This window comes from Lepidochelys kempii, chromosome 19, assembly GCF_965140265.1.
Source record: "Lepidochelys kempii isolate rLepKem1 chromosome 19, rLepKem1.hap2, whole genome shotgun sequence".
Classification (NCBI taxonomy): Eukaryota; Metazoa; Chordata; order Testudines; family Cheloniidae; genus Lepidochelys; species Lepidochelys kempii.
This window is the reverse complement of record NC_133274.1, coordinates 5549689-5567005: the sequence shown is the minus strand read 5'-3', so window position 1 is coordinate 5567005 and position 17317 is coordinate 5549689. Positions and strand designations below refer to the sequence as shown.

The following is a 17317-nucleotide window of genomic DNA, read 5'->3' as shown; positions in this document are numbered from 1 at the left end:
AAAAAGACTCCTGAACAAGAGACACCTCAGAATTGTAAAATAATTCTCTCTTATAAGGAAAAATATCCCATAGATAACTCCCAGTAAGTTTTAGTATCTTGGAAGTTTATTCCTGAAATCAATGTTCTTATAACAAGTGCTGACTACGCTTCCGGACACTTTGAGGCATCAGATTAATTCACTAATGTTTTGAGACACAACATTTAAAAGAGGGTACAAGAGACAAACCATAACAATTTCACTTTATTATAAATCGGCTAAGCCCTGAAATTGGCAGAGGCTGATTCACATGACCATACAAGTTAAAATATAGATGCTTTACCACAGCATAAGAGACTCGAATTTACAGCCCTTTGGTTTGTACAACTCTCAATCATTCTATAGCCACTGCTACTTTTTCAACCTGTGGACAATAGTTTTCCCCACTATAAACTTCAACTCCAAAATTTCACTACCTAAAAAGTCAACTGCAATAACAATGGGAAATACACATAAGGTACCTTGTTTAAACTAAAACTGGCTTCACCATCAAGTGAACTTGAAACACAAAAAATGAAATCTGTTTCTCTCAAACTGAGATCCCAAACCTGCGTTCCTTGGGCAACTTAAACTCTCAAAGAAACTAATAGGAGTTTTGGGTGAGCACAGAATACAGGATTAGGCTCCAACTAAGTTTACTGCACTGAGTAAATTGGGGTAAAAGTGCATCTCCTTCCCTTTCTGCCCTGCACAGTGGGTGGGGAAGAAAGTAGATAGAAACTGGTCCCATTTGTAAATAAATCCCTTACTAGCTCTACTGAAACACTTATAGTTCTTCAGGCCGTCTTGACATAGTTAAATAAAATTGTATCTATCTTAATTAAGCTCTGAACTTCTGGCAATGTTAAGCAAGGATATGTGTAGTAGTAAGAACTGGACGTTAAAAAAGTGCCTTTGGTAAGGATTTCCTATCTTCTTTTTACAGTGAGCATGTGAGCACCCACACACACCTTCCAGCCTCTGACCTCCCCTCCACTATTCCAAATGGTTCAAAGCACCTTAGCTTAAATTTCTCTGGGGGGGAAAAAAAAAAAAATCTTAATCTTAACAGGGAACACTTCAAAATGTCATTCATCCTTTTGCTTGAAAATGTTATTAATGAGCTTTATAATCACAGTAAAAGTCCACTGATTCTGGCTGGTAACCCCGTACAAAGCTTTAACATTACTACTGTTCACATACAAAAAGGGACCCTCCAGTACAGATAATTTTGGCTAATGTTAGGCCTGGTCTACACAAAAAATTAGATCAGTTTAGCTACATTGGTCAGGGATGTGAGAAATCCACAACCTTGAGTGGCACTGTTAACCTAACCTAAGTCCCTGTGTAGGCATTGCTAGGTCGACCTAGCTACTGCCTCTCGGGGAGGTGGATTATCTATGCTGACAGGAGAATGCCTCCCATCAGTATAGGTAGCATCTGCACTGAAGCAGGGCAGCTGTTCTGTTGTAGTGTTTTAAGTGTATATTAGTCCTTAGTGTAGCACCCCTCACCTCCCTCTCTGATTTGAGACTAGCATGGAATCAACCCAGAATTAGCACTGATACAACCCAGAAGTCGAAGTTGAATAAGCTTTGTCTGCAAACAGAAGACATTATTGATAGTTGTGATTAGTTTAAATTCAAAATATATATTTTGAGTAGTTAGTATCTGAAGATCATGCTAATCCCAGACCTTTTATTCTTGACTCTTGGTAAAAGTTTAATTCCAGCATGCAGGCCTTTATTGCCACAGTTATTATCATCACAGAAGAGACATTCTTTTTTTAAAATCCAGAAATAATGTTCTGGCCTGCTTTTCCATCTCCCACACAAAAATAAGCTACAAACATAATTACTTCGAGCTTTTAGAAAACCACTTCCTTGGCCAATAACTGAAGATTAGAAAGAAGATAAAGAGCATCAGAATGGGAATACTGAATCTGTGTCATGCAGTTCACTCATGACAATGCAACGACTAATGCCAGGGAGATTTAGAATCTTTTGGTATGGATGGGGAAGAGAGAAGGACTGCGATGTAATTTGGATCATTGTTGAAAATGATTTCTAATTTAGATCTACAGCCTATTCATGCCAACCTCAATGTCCCCAGACATCGGAAGTAACTTCATTTTTCAACTTAGATGCTTTTTTCCAGTTCAACGTGGTATAAACAAACTTTGTCCTTCATTCTCTAAACTCGGAGCAGCAGTATTTCAAGGTCACTCTTCCTAGCGAAGGAAGGCCTTGCTCCAGCAACTTTCACTGCAGCACCATTTCAACTGCAAGAGCACTAAATAAATATGGAATACAAGTCTTTTATTCAGTTTGCCATGCAAATCCTTTACACTGAAAAACTTCTAAGCTAAGCACTCTCTCATTCTCTGTTTCCACGGCTGTCCTTTGCAGGACTACAGACCCTGTAAGACTGCTCTACTGCAGGAACATTCCAGTGACCTTCAGTCCTTATTTGCAAATAAAAAGGAAAACAAAGAACTGCTTATACTTGTCAAGTGTTTTGTTGATGTTTGTAGAAGAGATACAAGGCTTCATTACTCACAAGAACTGAATAGTTACTGATTAGAAACCTATGTGCTAATGTTAGGCTTCATATCCCCTAACCTAAAAATGTGGCATTATCTGCAAGGGCAACAGAATGTGCTGCACTTACTATGACTTTCACATTCTGATAACAGTAAGAGTACTACAATTTTAGGAAGGCGGTAAATGAAGTGACAGACATTTTGTAGTACATGCTATCTAAAGAGTTATGTTAGCGGTCTTCATAAAGGATGAGATTTAAAGGATGAATGTATCTCCTTTTCACTCAGGCTCTAAAGACATTATGAATATCCTGCAGTGAGAATGAAGAGAGCAAAATTTTACCCATCATTATACAGCCATTTTAAAGAAGCAAAACTATTTGTGATATACAGGGGGAAAGTTATGAAAGAATTTAACTTTTATGATTCAGGGCCTTCAATATGAAATCCTATTGGACAGTAAAGCATATTTGTATACAAATTCATAACAGTGTCACTGGTGCTCTTTGTACCTTTAAAGTAAAAGGAAATGTGGAGAAAATTCACTCAAAATATTACATTTTCTTCTTCTATGAAAGCTTCAGTGCACTTGAACAAAGAAAAATTATTCTGAAAAATAGTTCAAGCTTTGAACCTCCATATTCGTTGTTCAGAATAAGTATTTTATCACGGTACTTCCTTGAAAATTAATAGTTTCTTCATTCATCTTCTCTTATCTCTACTAAAGTAGCAAAATACAGTTGAAGGGCATGCAAAATCCAAACAGAACAAGGTACAGTAGGTGCAATGTAAGGTATGCAAGGAATGTAAAGTGGCCATTTTCTGAGACAGTTCAACTTATCTCCTCTCCTTAAAGCTAGACAGTTTCTGTGATTTCCACATAAAACAAAAATTAAACTTACCAGGAACTGCATTAATTTTACATGCAGTTAATTATCCCTCTTCAGACAGGGAGAAGCAAGTCACTCCTATCCATCCCCCACAAAAAAGGAAGAGGAAACAAAGGCAGCAAGAGATGCAGAGAAATGGTTCTGGAATGTCCAATGCAGTGCATAACTGAACAGCTGCCCTCCCAGCAAACTATTCGCCATTTTTCTTTGTCTTTCAGCTGACCCCTGCCTCACTGAAAAACTCCCGAGTCGCCAATGAAACCCTGTGCAGCCTCCTTCCACTTTAACAGTCAAAGGCATTCAATCTAGCATGCTATTTGACACCAAATCTTGCCTCCGCTGCTGTCTTATTGGTTAAGCTCCTTTATCTGTTAAGCTCACAAAGTCTGGATTGGCTGCTCATGTCATCACTAACCTCCATTGTACACTTCCTGTTTTAAAGTTACCTTGAGATGCAGAACAGGGGTCAGACACAGACTTCAAACTAGAAGGAAACTTATATAAGGAAATATTTAGTAAATATACATAATACAAATATCCTGGCAGTTTTTGTATCTAAAGTAGTCGCTCTTGCATGTCTGACAGATTTCCTGACACTAACGTACAGTCATACTATTTCCCACCCCAAGGATTTCTTATTGGCTGAGGTCCATTAAAAAAAAATTAAGATAATTTAGGGGCTTTTGATTGGCCAGATAGGTTGTCTGTGTAACATCAATACAGTACCATATAGCAGTTATTCTGAGACGACAGTAAGCACACACTGGAAAGTTACTGTGTAAAAACAATATAGGCTTTTCTTTATTATAAGGCAGGAAAAGCCAATCTAAGACAATTAAACTAACGACTTAAATTTAATGTAGCAGAACTGAAGTAATCTATTTGAGTCCTTGTCTCAATTAGTTGCATAAAGACCTTTTATAGTTTTCCAAAACAGATCTGTCATTCTAAGTAATTTTATTTAAAAAAACAAAACAAAAACAAACTAAGACAACTTTAAGGTTGAACAATTAGACACCCAAATCCTGAAGTGCCACAGTTACAGGTTGCATGTGAACCCTTAACTTTGTGAATGCAGTAAGATACAAGGCTTAACTACGCTATTATGTATTGTACTGTTTAAGAAAATGTACACATTTGCACTTGCATCTACATTCTCTTCATCAGCAGCACATAAATGCAATTCAAGAAATGAGGCAGATAACTGAAGTTAAATTAGATGTATACATAGGTGACATATGCCATTAATGTTCACTGAGAAATATAAATAGTTAAAATACATTTTACTTAATGTGTAGTATGTTATGAATGGTTCACTGTGCATCTTTCATTAGTGATTTTCATGGACCGTGTGGCGCTCACAGTAGTAGTAGAATGTTACACAGATAGCATAATTGTAGAAAATTACGTTGTATTTGAAAAAAAAATAAAATCATCAAGTAGAAATATTTGCCTACACATCACAGAATGTCCTATCCCATGAACCTCATGAGGATCACAGTAGGAAGCACTTCTTCACACACTAGATATTGGTAGGAAAGAACCACTTTGAGTCTCAGGAGCTGTGCTGATTTTCCCTCCAAGGCATGAGTACCTTAAGTTACCTCATGAACTTCACTGCTTCACTTGGGGAAAGAGTTCCATGGTACCTAATTCACCATTGACCTTACAAAACATTTCATGAATGAAGCAAGTATGCCACACCCTTTACCTACCTATCACTCTGCAGGTGTTAGCTCTGCACACCTGTGCAGCATGACCTTCTTTAGCTTTGAGTTTATGAACTTAGCACAATTAAAAGTGTTCTGTGCTGGCTCAGTACTCAATTTTCAAAGTCTATTAAGGCAACCAAATCAAGATAATTTTCCAATGGAAAGCTTAAAAGGTAAGTGTCAGTGAAGGCTATTTCCATGCCATATTTCAGGAGTCTAAAGCAGTCATTTTTGATGTTCAAACAAGAGTTCTAAGTATTGTTTCTACAACAGGTTTCCCCCCCCCCCCGCCCCCCACACCTAAACTATTTTTGCTCTTAACCCCACCCCACTCCCCACACACTCTCCTAAAGACCACCTCTAAAATTAAGTCATCACCACTTTCAGGCAGAGAAAAAGCCTGGAAAACTTTAGAAAATTTAAAACAATAGAGTTTAAAAGTAACTGAAAACATGTGCCTAAAATGGAAAGAAACCATTATGCCAATTAAGCCACAGAGGCTGCTATATTTCAAGGTCAATGTTCATACGACAACAGGTCTAATCTAAAACCCACTGAAGACAGTCCACAGAAAGACTCCCATTGACTGCAGTGGGCTCTGGATCAGGCCCAAGGTTTGTAATAATGGACTAAACACAGAATGTGCTCATAAATATACTGAAGTAGGAATGTATGTTGTGCTTTGGATCGGAGATTAGCAACATCTACAGCAGCAACATATCTGTATTTTGTATAGCAGATTTCAAACAAATTATATCCCAAAATGCTTTACACACTTACAATAAGTGTGAATTTATCTTTCCCTCCATTATTCTATGTTAAGAAGTGTAACAAACACAGACAGTACGAAAAGATTAAGTTAGACCCAAACAGCTGATAGAAATAAATGCATTCCAGAAAATATCTACCTTAGTGGCACATGAAATATTAGTAACAAAAGTTCAATCTTCATAATATTGTTCTTAAAAACCTCTAAAAATCTAGTAATGCTTATATTATATCCCTGTAACACTACATAGTCTAAGGACCTTATTCCGATCTGCTGGACAGACTGTACATGCTTTATTCTTATCATAAAATCAAAGAGAGTAAAGCCAATACTGAGCACTTTTGAAAAATCCCACCTGAAAGCTAGTAAGGGATGAAGATTCTGGAAGACAGCAAGTAAATTGCACGTTTCCACCACTGACTGATTATATGGCTTATTAGTTATCTTGGCTACTGAAAGTTATCATTTCATGCTTACAGATAAGAATTGTTTTTTCAGAAGTGACAATCTATTGCAAGGTATTTAGATATACCATTTTTAAAAAAAAAACAGATAGTGGCACTATAGAGACTAATAAACAAACATTTCTGATCCTAAGTGCATAGAATCAAAAGGTAGATGAATCATGACATTCTGATGGCCTATGAAGCTGGGAAGCTTGAGCATTGTAAAGAACTTAAATTTACAGCATGCACAACATTTTCCTTTCTAAATTTAACGGCAATACAGAGTTCCAAATGAACAGGTATTAGGAATTAAACTTATTTATTTATTCTGTGCCTCAGACACAGACACTGAGCAAGCTCCCCCCTTGCCCTCCCAACATTTAACTGGAGGGACCACCTTTAGTTGGTGCTTTGTCTCTGTCCGTGTTTGGCTTTACCACCCACCGACCAACCGAGACTGACACAGAGGTGGCTTCTGTGATGTGACAACTGTCCTCAAGTAGTTGAATTGATGCTTTCAGGCCATTGTATGTAGATAGCCATCAGATGGTGCTGATGCTCCCTTTTAGTCATTAACCGTTGAAGAGGGATTTGAATCAGCAACCTAGAGATGAAAGGCTCCATATCCAATTATCAAAGCACCTCAATATTCTAGGCCCTCTCAACTGCTTAACGTACAACAGGTAGCTCACAGGCATAAAAACTGTACAACAGAACAGAACTAATTCAGATACACGTTGGACAAAGGATGAGATAGGATAACTGTTAACAAGAATCTGAAGGGTTACCAAGGAGGGAAACAAACAATGAGGAGTCCGGTGGCACCTTAAAGACTAACAGATTTATTAGGGCATAAGCTTTCTTGGGTAAAAAACCCACTTCTTCAGATGCAAGAAGGGAAAGGAATTATTTAGAATTAGAGGGTGTCCACATGAGCTTTTTTGCCCCAAATTTCCCATGTTTGGTGCCAATCATTCAGCACAACAGGTAGGAGTGTAAGCACAAAGACGGCTCCAGGCACCTGCCAGCATTTAAAAAGTGTTGTCTAGCCCTCTCCTACAGGTCCACACGGCACAGCGTTTAAAACACCAGCTGCTGCCAGTGCCTTGTTTACACCATCGGTGATAGCAACTGTAAGAAATTTGGCACAAACAAGCCTAGTATAGTAAAAGCATTAAGAGTCATACCAGGATGTTACGTAGCGTGGGACAAATATTGGTAGAGAACGTTACTGAGAACTGGACATAATGTTTCAACAGCAGTTGCACCAGTGCCAAAAACAAAGGTAAAATAATGTCTTTACTCCTATTTGAGATTCCTCTGTTTATGCAGCCAAGGGTTGAATTAGCCCATTTAGCCACAGCCTCATACTGGGAGCCCATGTTCAGCTGATTATCTATGACCCCCAAATCTTTTTCAGAGTTACTGCTTTCTAGGATAGAGTTCCCCACTATTTAACTATGGCCTACATTCTTTGTTCTTAAATGTATACATTTAGGCATATTAAAATGCATAATATTTACATGAGCCCATCTTATCACGCAATCTAGATTGTTCTGTCAGTGACCTGTCCTATTCATTACAGCATCATAGGGTTAGAAAGGACCACAAGGGTCATCTAGTCTAACCCCCTGCCAAGATGCAGGATTTGTTGTGATTAAACCCTCCAAGACAGATGGCTATCCAGCCTCCTTTTGAAAACCTCCAGCGAAGGAGCTTCCAAGACTTCCCTAGGCAGAAGCAGTTGAGTCTTTTACCACTCCCCCAAACCTTATCACGGATGATGTTGTTACTTCTTCCAACTCTCTGAAATAGGCAAAAATACTACATATTTTACAGAGGAGGGAAGAGTAGTATAGGTTAAACAACTTGCTCAGGGTCACCCAGCCGGCCAGGTGGAATAGACTCTAATGGTCCTGATTCTCAGTCTCCTATATAACTACTAAATAACAATCTTACCCTGCTGTGTAGGGGTATCCAGCGTCAGTCCCAAACCAAAATACTTTCCAGTTTAGTTGACCAAGAATTGTCTCCACCCTGAATGGCATTTAAACTCATTCATTCCACTGTGTTCAGTAGGAATAAAGAACTCTAGCTAAAAGCAAATTCATTAACATTTGAGTGAAAAAGTTGTAATTCATTGTGAAAGGTGAACCAAAATAAGTTATGTTAGAATATATTAGGTCAGGAAGAAGTGAAGAGCTGTACACTAGGTTATTTTGTCCGTGGCTAATATAAAAAAGTTAACTATGCCTTGCATGCTGCCAAGTCCTTTACTCTGCACCACAATTCCTAACAGTTATCACACTGACATGAAATGGTACTTTCAATCTAACTGCACAGACTCTGGCAACTAATGAGGGTACTTACAAGGGCTTATTCACAGAGTTGCTAAAATAGACTGGAGCTCTCAATACCAGGAGTTTCTTCTTGAAATCTCATATGGGACACTGGGCTTAGTAAGAAATAAAAAGCATGATGATAATTTTCTTCTAAACAATACACCATTAACGCACTACACCGGGAGTCAAGAGTTCTGGGTTCTAATCCTAGATCTGAGCGACATGCTGTAAAACTTCAGGAGGAAAGATGGTCTAGCAAATAGGCCTCCAGACTAAGATTTAAGACACCTGAGTTCAATGCCTAGATCAACCACATACGTCCTGTGTGACCTTGGGCAAGTTATTAAATCTGTGCCTCAGTTTCCAATCTGTAAAACAGGAATAGTACTTTCCTTCCTGACAGGGGTGATGCAAGGATAAAACCTATTAATGACTATGGGATGATCAGATACCACAATGATAAGGGCCAGATAACTTTCTCAATAGAATTGGGAGAGTGATCACATAATGGGAATGACTAACACCTATTTACTTCACAGAATGGATTTCAAGCCTATTTGCTATGCTGTTTAATACAGACTAACACAGCTACCCGCTGATGCTGTTTAATGTTTTCATCTATCTCAGTTTGAGAAATTAAAGTAAAAGCAGTCAGTTTAACTTCTGTTTATAGTTATTTTCACTTTCAAGGTTCTTAGTGCTGCCATATTTGGGTTTCAACCACCACATGGGAATGTGTTCAAAAATCAATTGCTTTAATTCGATGATTTTTCATTGTGAAGACATTTCTAGTGGTTTTAGTTGTTTTTAAGGGTTTCCTCTTCCCCTGCACCCCCTACAAAGGTTAAATATTGAGTCAGACTTTGAAAAGGAGAAATGCTCTTGAGATCCTCAGGTGAAAGATGCCATAGATGGGCAAAATAATGTGACTAATATTTTGTGGTTGGATATCCTCCCCACTGGGAGTCAATCCTTGCTCAACTTTAGAGAAACTGGGATATTATGGGACTGTATTTCAGATGCAAAGTTTAATAACTTGAGGTTTTGCACGACAATCCTGGAAGACATTCAATACCCATTGTCACAGGAAGCAAAGCAAGCTCCACTTAGAAGCCCTCCCATCAACCTAATGGCTGGATTCAGTGAGTAAGCTGCAGTTAACTGGTAACAAGCAAGCGCCTGATCTTTCCCGTATCTTGCACATTTGCTGCACAAGAAGCAGAATGCACTACTGTGTAGGGATCCGCTCACACTCACTGGAAAAGGAGGAGGAAGTGCTTTATAAACAACGTTATCATTTCACAAAAAGACAAGGAGTACTAGTGGCACCTTAGAGACTAACCAATTTATAGGAGCATAAGCTTTCGTGAGCTACAGCTCACTACGTACCATACAGACTGTTTCATGTTCTGCGTGTATATAAATCTCCTCACTGTATTTTCCACGGCATGCATCTGATGAAGTGAGCTGTAGCTCACGAAAGCTGATGCTCAAATAAATTGGTGAGTCTCTAAGGTGCCACAAGTCCTCCTTTTCTTTTTGCGAACACAGACTGACCCGGCTGCTCCTCTGAAACCTGTCATCATTTCAGTATGTATGGTGCAAGTCCTCACCCTCAAGGGGACACAGGGCTCCGCCTGCTCCACTCCTGTGAGCGGTCTGGCTGTGCTGCTTCAAAGGGTTCATTTCACCCCTTTCTCTAAACCTGCTTAGCTTAAACCTCCAGCCCACCACATACTCCCTAAACAACATGTAACGCTCCCCCTGGACCTTCTTCCCACCCAGGGCATCCAGCCCCACTGGCAAGCCCCTCCCCCAGCCTGCTAGGCCACCGTACCACCGCCACCACCGACCCCGCTCCCGCCCTGCCCCCACCCCGTCAGCGCGAGAGGGAAAGGGGGGGGGTGCTTCAGTTTCCTGCCCTCTCCACGGTCCGCCCTCTCACAGCCAATCACCGCGAAGCCCTCATTGCCCGCCTCCTCGCCACCAGCCAATCGGCGAGGATGGGGCAGCTCGGCCAATGGGAGCGGACCGGGCTGGTAGAAGAGTTCAGCCGGAGAGCCCCCGCCCGGGCCGGCCCGCCCCCCTCACCGGATCCCTATCCCCCCCCCTCCTTCACTCACCAGCCCGGCCTGCGCCGCGACCTCCTCCTCCTCTGCTCGGGCACCGAGGGGAGGGGACCCGCGACCGCTCTGCCTCCCGCCCGGCTGAAGGGAGAGGGGAGGGGGGTGTGACGAGGAACGGAGCGAGCGCGAAGCGGGCGAGAAACAAGATGGCGGCTGCTCCGTGAGGCGGTGGAACGGACGCTCCGCCCCTTTCCCCCCTCGGGCGAAACACTGCGCATGCCCGGGACTCGCGGCTCGGCCTCGCGAGATCTCCGTGGTGGTGGGGGGGGCTCACTCCTCTCGGTAAGGGGGTGGGGACTCGGCGAGGGGGGGGCGGTCCCAGGCGGAGGCGGGGCCTGGCGCGGGGAGTCCAGGGAGGTGGCGGATGAACCCCGGCAGCTGAATAGCGCATACCGCCTCCTCAGCCGCCCCGGGACCTGCATGGGGCATAACACCCGGCTCGGAGGGGGCCAGGGCTCTGCACGCTCGCAGGCGTGGGGCGGGGGCTAGACGAGGGGGGCCATGGGGGGAGGCTCCCGGTGGGACAAGGGATCATTGATCTGGCTGAGGGGGTGGGAGGAGAACCCAGGAGTCCTGACACCCTCCCCCCCCCACATACACGTCATCTGGCTGGGGCGTGGGAGGAGAACCCAGGAGTCCTGACACCCTCCTCCCCTCCCCCACACCTCATCTGTCTGGGGCGTGGGAGTCCTGACACCCCCAAACAGGGGCTCTCCCTTGCCCTGGGACCTGCATTATCCCATCCCTGGTCTGTCCAGAGGAAAACCTCTCAGTCAGATGCTTTCTTTGTTTTGCAGCTAATCTCTCCTCGCTGTCTGGCCCAGCCAGCCGAGTCTTGCAGGGGGTCTTAGGAGCATTACCTAGCTCGGTATTGCATGCTTCCTGCAGCCAGAAACACTTCCTGAAGCTAAAAGAACAAGGAGTCCTTGTGGCACCTTAGAGACTAACAAATTTATTTGAGCATAAGCTTTCGTGGGCTAAAACCCACTTCATCAGATGCATCGTGGGTTGTGCAGTCCACCACCAATGACCCATTCCTTTTTCTGTTTGCAAAACCTGGCTCTGTCTCCGGTGTCAACTCTAAACTCACTTATGTCCTTCCTGCATTTCACTAAACTGATCTCAAAGGTAGAGTCCTTAGCTACAACAATTCTGTCTTCTGGATGCATAGAGAGACAAGGTGGGTGAGGTAATCTCTTTTATTGGGCCACCTTCTGTTGGTGAGAGGGACAAACTTTTGAGCCACACACAGCTGTTCTTCAGGTCTAGGAAAGGTACTCCCAGCATCACAGCAAAAATGCAAGGTGGAACAGAGTGTTTAGCATGAGCAGTTAGCATATATTGTAATATGCTAATTCTCACTTTGAGACACTCACATACTACTTTGCATGTAGCAGGTTCCCCAATGAACAAGAAACCTGCATCACTAAGGAGTCTCTCATCCTCTAAAGCACACTTAAGAGAGAGATACTAGCCTGATCAATGAAGTTGTCAAGAATGCAATATTATGAGACCTTTACTATGGCTACACCTCGTTGGGACCTTTAGCTTTTGGTCAGTGTTTATGGGTCATAAGCTTCCTGAGTTAGGAAATATTAATACAAAGATTTTATGGATAGGTCAGTGTTCCATAAGTAGTGCAGGAGATTGGAAGTCAGGACCATCCAACCAATGTGCTTCAATCCTGCCCTGGAAGAACCGCATCTAAACATGAGAATCCATTTTCCATGGCTCGTTCAGTCTGTGACCAATCTGGTGATGTTTCCAAGTAGTGTCAGTTGTGATCTTGATAGCTCCAAATTGGACTAGTCTGAGACACCCTAATTCGTTTCACATGGATCTCGAATTCACCATCACGTGGTAACTTTCAGCTACTATCACACCTGGCCTGGATCTGAATCACTGATCTGGAAGCAAAAGTCTTTGTATCCCAGTTCACTGAATTGTCCCATTTCCCAAAGACCCCTCTCTCTCTTCAACAGAGACTGGCTCAGGGGAATATGTTATGGCTGAATGTGACTCCTGCTGCCCTTGTGCTTTTCCTATTGAAAGGTACAGCCTGAAAAATTACTATCAATGCAGCTGTGTGTTTATTATCTCTCATTGATTACCAGATAACACACTCAGTTTACTAGTCAAATGATGATTTTCCTCACTGCCTGGCCATGTAACTGTCACCTGGATGTGAAAGTGAAGCTGGGTTTTTCCTGGCTCCTATCCCATAACTAGTAATAAAGCTGCAGTCAGAATGGAGATGCTCTCTTGTGTCCTTCCACCACAATCATAGGTTTTTCTAGTGTTGGGCACATGATATGCTTGGTCTGTAGCTCTGGTGAGATCATCCATGGTGCACAGTTCCTCAAGAGCCAGCAGACCAACAGATGTTCTGTGGTTTGTGTTTCACCGCAGTCACATGTCTCCGGGTTGTTGGAATGGCCCCACTTCCGCATACTGGCTCTTGACCAGCCAACTCTTGTTTGGAAGTGATTTAAACATCTTCAGGTAGACCAGTCTTCTGTGCATTTTGATGTCCTCATCAAGTATCGCAAACTGTGTCTACTGTGTTTTCAGTTGTGTAGCTGTTGGTGATTTTTCAAGCAGTTCCGTTGCAACTAGGAAGCTTTTCCATGATTTCAGGCGGCTAACTGCTGTGATGTGGCCATGTCTGGTATTGTCAACCTGTCATAATCATTCCATTTTGCTTGTGACCGCTTTCCTGATATCCGGTGGAGTGATACCACTATCTTTTCAATATAACCAGAGCTGAGCTGACAAATACGATAATGATTATATTATTTGTATAGCATTGTTATGAGTGTCTTTGTGTTCAGTCTTTGTGCCCTTTCTGCTAAGATTGCCCACAAGGGCACTCGTTGAGGTGGTGGCGGTTTGTGATGTGACACCAGTTTCTCTAGGAAATGTACTAAAACCAGAATATCCATCCCTACCCCTGTATGATTTGATTTCTGATCCAAGCGTCCCTGCGGGGCTAAAGTGGTTGTTCTGATATGGGAGGTCCACTGTTGCCAATGCTTGCAATTCTTATAGAGTCTTGCAATATTTGGTGTTTTTCTTAAAGCATCAGCTCTTGGATTCATGTGAATGCATGAGAATCTCAGCTGTGGTTTATTAAAAGGAAGTTTGTAGCCCTGTGGTTGCAGAGAAAAGCTTGGATATGTGACTTATGTGCAGAGGACAAGTACAAGTGAACTCCAAATTTATTATTTTAAAGATCTCATGCTTTTTAAGCCAAACTCATTTTTTGAGAGCTGACTCACAATCTTTGAATGCTTGGGGTAACACTACTGGAGGTGTTTACTGCTATGCAATGTTGCATAGCCCATCTTCTGTTAACTTGTTTATAAATCCGTCAGCCAGTGCTGCTGCTGATTTTGCAACAAGGTGCAATTATAGATCAAAACAGCTGTTTTTCCTGTGAGCTGGAGGGCAAGACGATATAAGGAATCTCTGCCCATTCCCTCTGTGCTCCCTCCAATTTATTTTAATTGTGGTCTGATGTGCTAAGCCAGCAATGTTCTGTTTCCTTCCCAGCTGCTTTCGCAACAGCAATGAACACATCACTGAAGGGACCTGGCTCCCTGGAAAGGATCGTAGCCTTCTGCCAACAGGTCTCTGTGCTAAGCTGGCTGCAACTTGAAGGAGACAAGGAAAAGCAGAAATGAGGCTTTTTCCGCTTTCTGCCTTCTTGCTGATAGTTGCGTAAATATTTCTTCCTGGTTTGTCGATTTCATATTGAACAACATCGGTTACCCGCTGAGCCACCTCTTTGCCGTATCAGCAGCCAAATCCAGGGTAACTTTGCTGCAAAAACGACACTGATTTTCAGAAGAACTGAGCGGAGGGTGCACGACACGGCTGAAAATTGTGCATCCCTGCATCGGAAGTTGTTTTTCCCTTTGTTTTTGACCTCCCTTCTCCACACCACTCTGCTAACTGCCTCACAAAGGGGAAGTAGTCTGAGTTTGCATGATACTGCAAAGAGAGAAAAAAAAAACACCTGCTGTAAGGTATTAATTTGGCTTCAGACCATAGTACCTGACTGCATGTGAGCCACACTGCCTTCTGCTCACGTGTGTCAAAACGATACAGCCTGTTTCTGATATCCCTTAGTCCATGAATAACACCATGAAAGTCAGTTGGATCACATGGCAAGGAAAGTGCTACCTAATCGGAGTAAGGGTGTCAGAGTCTGCCCCTCAGTGGGTAATTACTGTGCCTGCCTTATTATGTGTGCCACCAGAGCATATTGGTCACATATTGGGTACATTTTTAAAGGGCTTTTGGAAATTTTGTCCTTCAAGGTGACCTGAAAAGAACCAAATTCTTTTTTCCTTTTCAGGATGTGAAAAGGATCCCAAGAGGTAAGTTTCCCCTCTGAATGTTTTTTATTTTAGAATAAAAGATCACACCATGTCTTCCTTATCTTTTTTTCTGAAAGACTCTTCAGGGGACCAGAGAACTGAACAGAATCTCAGTCCTCAGTTGGTGAGGAAAGGGGGGGGGCGGGGAAGTGTTTGAATCACAAAGAGAACTTTTCTCCCAAAGCTCCGTTAGGTGTTTGAGCTAAATGGGTGTGAACAAAAAACAAGGTATTTTAAACAATCTAGCTAAAAATCCCTTCCCCTCTCAGTTGCTCAGATTTCAGTCTCTTATCACTTGTCAGAATCCCTCTAGTTCTCTAATCATCCACAGGGCCAACCATCCAGAGCAGACTAGACAAGTCCTGATATGATTAATGTTCAAAACAATCCCCAACCAAGCCCAAACTTTCTTTCCTCCCAGACAACCCACTTGCCAGGCCTTCTTCATGCATCTGAGAGGGAAAAAACAACCCACCCCCGACCTAACTGTCACCTTTAGAGTAATTTGGAGGTATTTGGGACTCAGCTGTGTTGGGACTTTGCAGTTTTGCGTCTCACCTCCAGGTGGAGGTATACAGTAGCTGATTATCTGCATTTTTAGAGATGTCGCCTAGTGAAATAAGGCTGTGTACAAAGAGCAGTCCACGCAAAAAACCAACCAACCAACCAACCGTCAAAAAAACTGCTACAGAATCAGGGCTGTTTAAATAATGATTTCCCAGTGCACAAAGAGATGCTCTGTAATAAAGAGTGGAACAGTTAATGGGATAAGTTTTGTTCTGTTAACGCATTCTCTGTTCCAAATCAAAACACATTTCAAATAATAAAGGAACGCCTAATCCCTGGTAAAGCCACACAGCTACTTCTATGCAATATGATTTTATTACTTCCAGGTTTCCAGTGAAGTCATTAAAACCACCTATGGTTTAATATAAGGGCCGTAAAGTGTAACTACTAGCGGAGACCAGTTTAGCATGGCTTCTTTTGTATGGAGGGACACAGCTCCCTGCTAAGGACATTTCCTATTGTCTCACCAACAGAAGGGCGGGGAGCAACTCCCAGCCAAAAGCTGGACCAGATATCAGATCCCATTCAGCTTCAGGTGGATGTGGGGTCCAGGGCAGCCTGGGGGATGAGCGGGGGACCTGGTGCTGGCAGCAGCAAGCGACCTGGCCCCAGCCCGCCCTGCCTCTTCCCGCCCCTACTCCACCCCTTCCCCCAAGCCCCTGCCACGCCTCTTCCCGCCCCTGCTCCACATCCTGTCCCATTCCACCCCTTCCCCCAATCCCCCACCCCGCCTCTTTCTGGCTTCCACCCCCACCCCCGAGCAACGGAGTCCTTAGGCAATCATGGAGACTTTGAAGTAAACCTATTTCCTAAGCATCACTGGTAATTAACTACGCAGATTAACATAAGGCAATGTATCCATTATCCAGTTTAACACAAACTTTAAAGAGACATATAGACAATGACATTATTTCACCCAAGATTCATCTAAATGTTACTATTCCCTTTTGATCACTGAATCAATAGCTATAGTGACAGAAAGAAAAGGAGTACTTGTGGCACCTTAGAGACTAACAAATTTATTTGAACATAAGCTTTCGTGAGCTACAACTCACTTCATCGGATGCATTCAGTGGAAAATACAGTGGGGAGATTTATATACACAGAGAACATGAAACAGTGGGTGTTACCATACACACTGTAACAAGAGTGATCAGGTAAGGTGAGCTATTACCAGCAGGAGAGCGGGTGGGCAGCGGGGGGGGGGGGACCTTTTGTAGTGATAATCGAGCTGGGCCATTTCCAGCAGTTGACAAGAACGTGTGAGGATAGTGACAGACAGGAACTGTCTGTTTACATGGGTAACATCTAACCAGATATAAGTAAACACATACAATTAGTATCACCGTTAATTCATAGATTCATAGATTCATAGATATTTAGGTCAGAAGGGACCATTATGATCATCTAGTCTGACCTCCTGCACAATGCAGGCCACAGAATTTCACCCACCACTCCTAAAAAAGACCTCACACCTATATCTGTGCTATTGAAGTCCTCAAATTGTAGTTTGAAGACCTCAA

The 17317-nt window shown here is 42.6% G+C and overlaps 1 protein-coding gene across 3 annotated transcripts in view; it reads right to left on the bottom strand.

Moving 5' to 3' along the window:
• NFYC (nuclear transcription factor Y subunit gamma) overlaps window positions 1-10927 on the bottom strand; it is a 58156-nt gene extending 47229 nt beyond the window's left edge. For 2 of the 3 annotated variants that reach the window (XM_073317809.1, XM_073317811.1), the window contains exon 1: window positions 10843-10927. The gene's annotated coding sequence lies outside the window, so the exon portion shown is untranslated. Of the gene's footprint in view, window positions 1-3462; window positions 3723-10842 lie in introns of those variants that run through there. The other variant, XM_073317810.1, reaches the window with a different exon arrangement.
• Window positions 10928-17317: the final 6390 nt, after the last annotated feature.